We start from the raw sequence: 7,149 nt of genomic DNA, 5'->3' as shown, positions 1-7,149 counted from the left end.
GGAATGTTATCGGCCTGTAGTTGTCTTTAATTTGACACACAACTGAAGCAACCTCACAGGCCTAGACAATGAAGGGAGAAATATGCCATTAAAGTATGAGGACTTTATAGGCCTTTGACATCTGACTGTAAAGGCCAGATGAGTACATTTGTAAAGGTTGCTTGTTTTGTTTGAGTTGATATTTGCTTATTGAACGAGATACCTTGACGGCAGAATACGGGTGAATACATAGGCCTACACGAGGGAGTGTTGGTTTTGATATTCCTTTTGGGGTTATTGTGGACGGCAAAGGCTAGAGATGAAATGGCAATGCCGTTGTGCGTAACTTTAATGTGGTATTTATAGGCCTAACATTGAGGCTTTTTCGGCTGGTTTGCAATTCGGATATGTGTTGACAGTGGTTGGAGAATCAAGTATTGTAGGCTACATTTAACAATTATATACTGATACAACATGTAGTATTTTAGAAATAAAAAATATGGCACACAAGGAAGCGATTTTGGATCATGTGCTTGGCTAATGTGTTTATGCACTTGAAACAGTTTTGTTCTGCTGACAAGTCATATAAAGGCCTATTTACCTAAATGGAAAATTACTAATCTAAGTGACTGGTTAATTTATTTCAGATGAAAATCTTAAAATTAGGTCACAGTGCAATTTACTGGCCCGTTTCACTGGAATCAGTTTCAGGCCTATGCTGCTTATATGCATATGAAATAACAACAGGACAAATATTATTTTATTAATTTACTTTAAAAAACATGTAACATGTGATTAAAACTTCGGATGTGTATATTTGGACTTCACTGTATCCGTCTGAGAAAAAGCGTTTGAGCGCGCACGGAGCGGTGCGAATTTCACCTATAACTGAGAAGTGCAGGGCAGGACCGGCAGGACCGAACTTGTTTGCCCCTTGAAGCTCGACGGAAGTAGCTTACAGACAGACAGTAGGCCTATTATACACTTAGATTTGAATATCGCCTTAAATGTCACAATCTCAGCACTCGTTTCACTATTTTCCTTTGTCTGGTGGTCCCATAGGCAGTAAACTGTAGGGCTGCCTCTTCTAAAAAATACATGACTATTATAACGTTTTGGTTTTTTCAGTGTGCGTCTTGATGTTCTATTTTGTTTAGTCTTTAACCACTATTATTGTATGCTAAAATATAGCAGTAGATCTATAGGTCACGGGGCCTTAACTCCTTTTCTCAGTATAGCCTATATGCCTTACTTGTGGCTGAGGTTGAATTGTACATTTTTTAATGGCATCTCTGACTTCATTTTAATAGGATAATTCACACAATGAATATTATTTTACCAACACGCAAGTGCTTACACGCATAATAAATAGTCCAGATCCCAGACGCGGCCTTCTCAGCTTTGCAAGTGTTTTTCGAAGTTCCATGAATTAATGAATGCCCTTCGTTATTTTAATTGGACTTAATAGCCTACTTCAACCATACAATTGGATGTGTTGTTGTCACTGTGATTTCTATTCACTTTCTGTAACAAGTGTTCAGTTTTAGAATTAGGCCTAAGGAACAGAAACCGCATGTTTGGCTGGGGAGAAATGTAGGCCCTCTCCGTCAGCTCTTTGTAGTAGACACAGGACACAGTCAACGCTTCAGCTAAAATCACTGTGGAAGAAATGTCAGTCTTAAAGAAACGTTTTTCTTATAGAAAATCATAAACAGCATTAATTATTTCTTTAAAGATAGATATGGTCATATTGGTCAGCCGGGGTCAATGTAATTTAGCTTGTAAGAGTTCAGACTTGGCATTATTTAATTTGTTTATGTTTTATTTGCCTATACATTTATTCAGGGCACTTCTTTCAAAAACTGCATATTTAGTTTAGATATATTTCCAAGCCAAGTGCATATGGGGTTGAGCTCCGCGCGCATCATGTTTCTCTTTCTTTCCATTAATTAAAATTAATTGGCTACAGATCCGCCTACATGAGCTGAGCAGCGCGGCGAGCGCGTGCATGATGCCCATATGCGCGTGCATGCTGCCCATATGCGCAATACATATTGATCTTGTTAAGCTTCTGTGAGCTGATTTGTTTTCCTCGCGACTGATAGATTTTTCACCAGTAATTGATTTGTCAGCGTTATAATGATCTGATTTAATTTAAATCTAGTAGCATATTCAGTATTTGCATTATAAAAAAGGCAGTCAAAGTTGCTTGGCCTCAATACATTATGCAGATTATTTGGCAGTGAGAATATGAAAGGAAATACATTATCTTTTTTTCTTGCCTGTTCCAATATTATATGTTTGCAAGTTGTGCAAATTCTTGCGATATGATCTTTTGACTAAAAAGTTCCCTCCAAGCGTTGAACGGAGTTTTCAGAGGGCCAATTAACCTTGGTTTTCCGATGAGTGAGAGAGAGAGTGTGTGTGTGTGTGTGTTGTGTGTGTGTGCGTGCTTATCATACCACCCGCGGGAATTATCCTCGCGTTCCTCCGGAATCAACCATTTTGTCTGGAGATTGTCTTTACATTTTCTTCGATTTAACCATGTTGTTAATAATGAAACAATCAGCAATGGGGACATGTGGTAACAAACGTAAACAATCAGTGATACATTATTAATGAGGATAAAAGCTTTGTTGGAATGGACATGCTTAGGTGAGGGACCTTGGGCATGACGCGTAATGGACGCGAAGTATGGATAGCCAAATCAGTACATTTGCAAAGTGGCGCTGGGAGGGTTTTTGAGGAGGAATATGGCACTGTTTTATGTTTTTTTTTTTGTAGGGAGAGGAAGGAGAGGAGGGAACCATTTGCATAAAGGTTTTATGTAATGTGTTTGGATATCAATTATTGCTTCAGTCTCCACTCAAGTTTCCCAGAAAATGTGATGTTTAGTGCAGGCTAGACTGCGTCGAGTCTGGATTTGCTTGCGTTTTCACGAGGCTTCCGCAGTCTGCCTTTTACGCACAGTGCCAACCCATGAATTTTTCTGCTGCTCTTGATAACGAAATACGTAACCCTTGCTGGACATGCGTTTAGTTGTTGGTCGATTTAATGGTTTAAAAAAATGTATATATTTTATGTTTAGTATATTCCCCACTTGTTTTAGAATTGATTTCAAGATCAAATGCGTAGGCTTACATAAAACGCACTGAGCCGTGTGTGGCAATGAATGCCCGCGTTATGGTCGACTTGAAAGAAAGAAAGAAATGAGTTTAGGCCAAACATAGCTGTGAGCATTAGGTCATGTACGTTTGGTGATAGAGATGATGTCAGAATTATCTCTCAAAGAATAATGTAGTTGTAGTTTGATTGCGTGTGAAGGGAAAGCAAGGACACCGCAGTATGTGTGTCCATATTAGTGTGTTTGAGAAGCGTTGCCACGAGATTTGGGCAGGTCAGCGCACAGGGATACATGTGCAGGGCCAGCTCTAGCCTTTTGGGGGCCCTAAGCGACATACCCTGTAATTGTACACATTTTGCCATGGGGTGGAGAGACATTTTTTAAAAGTTTTAAAGCGGCCTGAGGCCATAAGTGATGTCATGTCTGCCTGGAACCAGCCCTGTCAATGCTTGTAGGTTAACTCCTTCCTTCATCACTTCAGTACTGGAAGCACCAATGAATGATACAGTAGTTGATGATGATGTCCTTATTTATTATGCAATTTATCAATTTGGAACAGTTGAGAAATCACAAAATAAAATGTTTGTTACATGTCTAATTTTTCAACTATTTCAAATAGATTAGCCTTCACTTTGAAGTTACAGCTTGCCATGTTAAATAGATGGCTACCCAAACTACATGCTCCAGCCAAACGCTACTCCCATGGACGTTAGTTTCTTCTCCGCAATGAGTCTGGATCTGAGTACCTCCCCAAAGATTTCTAGAACGCGAACACATTCTAACCATTCTGATTGGTCCCAGAAACCGATAGGTTGGGCCAGCACCAGACATACATGTGGGTAAAGCAGCTTTTAGAAAATTCATCACTGGCTTTGATACTCTGATTGGATAGAAATGATCTAATTGCTGATGACTTTGTTTTTTTCCCAACATTCCTCATTTTGACATCACCACAAACAACTTCAATGATGGCAGTCTCAGACTGACTATGTAGCTAACATAGAGCAGTGGAAGAATTCAGTTTGAGTCGTCAGGTAAAGATAGATAGGCCTTAGTCCTGATGTCAGGCGGTAAGTCTGTCAGTAGTGTGAGTTATTCTCACCCAGTTTGTCCTCCAGGGACCTCATGCGTCAGCGGTGGGTTTTGGTTACACCAGCACCGGATGGTGACTGGGGTGTACGGTGGTGTTGGTGTAAGCCGAGGTGGCCTCCCTTGATCCGGTAACATAGCCTACCAAGCTGGTAACATCGTTCCTGCCGTGGTGTCACTTTTCACTACACCGACACCGGGACAGGAGCTGGTGTTGGACATAGAAATATAACTATTAGAATGGGACCCGCAGCCCCTCCACCTATCAGGGAACATTGACTTGAATGGAGATGCCCATTCTAGTCGTTGTATTTCTATGATGGTGGAGCTGAGAATAGGCATAAGGTTTGGGGTGATGGATGGGTAGAATGCCCCGGCGCTGCCTGGCAGGGTGACACCCTGCACTACATTGTGTTCTGGTTACTTATTCATCTCCCCCAGGCTAATGGATCACACCGCTCTGCCTGGGGTCAGCTTCTGCCTGCGGTCAGCTTCTGCCTGGGGTCAGCTTCTGCCTGGGGTCAGCTTCTGCCTGCGGTCAGCTTCTGCCTGGGGTCAGCTCTGCTTAGGGTCAGTTTTGCCTGGGGTCAACTCTACCTGGGGTCAGCTTCTGCCTGGGGTCAGCTCTGCTTAGGGTCAGTTTTGCCTGGGGTCAACTCTACCTGGGGTCAGCTTCTGCCTGGGGTCAGCTCTGCCTGGGGTCAGCTTCTGCCTGGGGTCAGCTCTGCCTGGTGGGCCCTGTGCTAGTACATATGTTCTATGTGTATAGGACTATGTCTGTTATATATACTGCAGTGCTTGTAAATGTGTACATTTACTGTATGTGTTTATGCACGCTTGTACGCATCCATGTAATAATACATGTATATACATTTACTATACTGTATGCATAATGAGAAAGAATGTACATGCATATATACATCGCCACATTTAAACAGAATGCTCCATCTCTACCACTGGTAACCTAATGATGCAAGCACTAAAGTCCCAGCTAGCCGAAGTCCTGTAGGATACCTTGTACTATATCTCTCATCCCGGGCCGGGGGGCCGGGGGCCGGGTGCCTCTCCTCTCCTCCTGCCTTTGAGGAAGATGAGTTAAGTCTGTTCATCTTTTTATCTGTGCAGTCTTCCTGACCATGGAAAATGGATTTACCACACTTTACCGCCGCCCCTCCACAATCACCATGCAGCACAGGATAATAGGTTGCTGACTGTCCCCTGTGTGTGTGTGTGTGTGTTTGTGTGTGTGTGTGAGAGAGAGAGAGAGAGAGAGAGAGAGTGTTTGTGTGTGTGTATCACACTCCAACCCCCCAGCATGGATTAGATTTTGGCTGAGCTGTGGCCAGTGGTAGCAGGCAGCCCCTACAGCGGTCTGGTGGCGGTCTGCGATATACTGCTGTGGAACACACACGCACACACACACACGTTCCAGATATACATAGTGAGGATTGTGGTAGAGGGAAGAAGTTAACTATAATCAGTTCAGTATGGTACAATATGTGTGTGTGTGGGTGTCGATACGATAGAGAGAAGAATAGATGACAAACAGCCGTATCCTCCTCTCCTCAGCCAAGCCAATCTCACCATGAGAAAACACATTTTATATTCAATGTGAAATGTGGCCATTATAAGGCACCTATTTGCTTAGTTTAAAGATTAGAGATAAAGTGTATTGTCGAGCTCTGAAAAACCTAATCATTCAATTCACTCATGAGTTCCCTCTGTAGGGTATTAAATTCTATCAGACATCAGAACCAAATGTACACACATACCAATAATGAAACAGTGTAGATAGATGAAGGCCACAGACTCTGTCTGTGTCCAACATAGTACCCTATTCTCTACATTATGCACTATGGACCCTGGTCAAAAGTAGTGCACTATTTAGGGAATAGGGTGCCATTTGTGAGGCAGCCTCTGAGCCTGAGCTCACACAGTCTACAGACAGACCAGCCTGCGTTTGCCAACTACCAACCAGGAACATACATAAGGTAAGGATGGAGAGGCTGTGTCCCAAATGCCACCCTATTCCCTAAACAGTGCACTACTTTTGACCATGGCCTACAGGGGAACGGTTGCCATTTGGGACTCTGCCAAAGTCTGTGATTCTGCCAAGTTGAAGACAACTTTCAGAAGACGTGATAACGGAAAGACGTAATGACAGACGTGAAGGATGAGAGGAGTGAGGGATGAGGAGTGAGGGATGAGAAGAGGCTCTCTGGCAGCTGCCCTGGAAGAGAAGAGACTCCCATTTTCTTTTTCTTCCTCCTCCCTCCACTTTCTTCTCCTCGTCAACTCGCCTCTGTTGAAGAGAGAGCAACGGTTGGGAAGGATCCTCAACTCTGGAGGAGATGTTGTTGTTTCCCCCTCCTCCCCCCTCTTCCCCCTGCCTCACCCGTTTGTGTTTCTTCTCTTTTTCGTCGGGTAGCTAACCCACTGAATGGGACAAGGCGGTTAACCGTGAAATGAAAGCTCCTAGTTACTTTGTAGGGTTTTTCTCCAAAGAGGATTTGACACATCATGCATCCACACACACACAGACCACTCACACACACACAGACCACTCACACACACACAGACCACTCACACACACACAGACCACTCACACACACACAGACCACTCACACACACACAGACCACTCACACACACACAGACCACTCACACACACACAGACCACTCACACACACACACAGACCACTCACACACACACAGACCACTCACACACACACAGACCACTCACACACACACAGACCACTCACACACACACACAGACCACTCACACACACACACAGACCACTCACACACACACATACCACTCACACACACCTTGACCACTCACACACACACACCACTCACACACACACAGACCACTCACACACACACAGACCACTCACAAACACACAGACCACTCACACACACACAGACCACTCACACACACACAGACCACTCACACACA

General features: G+C 43.6%; 1 protein-coding gene across 20 annotated transcripts in view; it reads left to right on the top strand.

The window, feature by feature from the left end:
- LOC110485646 (nuclear factor 1 X-type-like) overlaps positions 1–7,149 on the top strand; it is a 154,315-nt gene that overhangs the window by 17,975 nt on the left and 129,191 nt on the right. The window lies entirely within an intron of this gene.

Source organism: Oncorhynchus mykiss, chromosome 17, assembly GCF_013265735.2.
Source record: "Oncorhynchus mykiss isolate Arlee chromosome 17, USDA_OmykA_1.1, whole genome shotgun sequence".
Classification (NCBI taxonomy): domain Eukaryota; kingdom Metazoa; phylum Chordata; class Actinopteri; order Salmoniformes; family Salmonidae; genus Oncorhynchus; species Oncorhynchus mykiss.
This window is presented reverse-complemented; position numbering and strand designations above follow the sequence as displayed.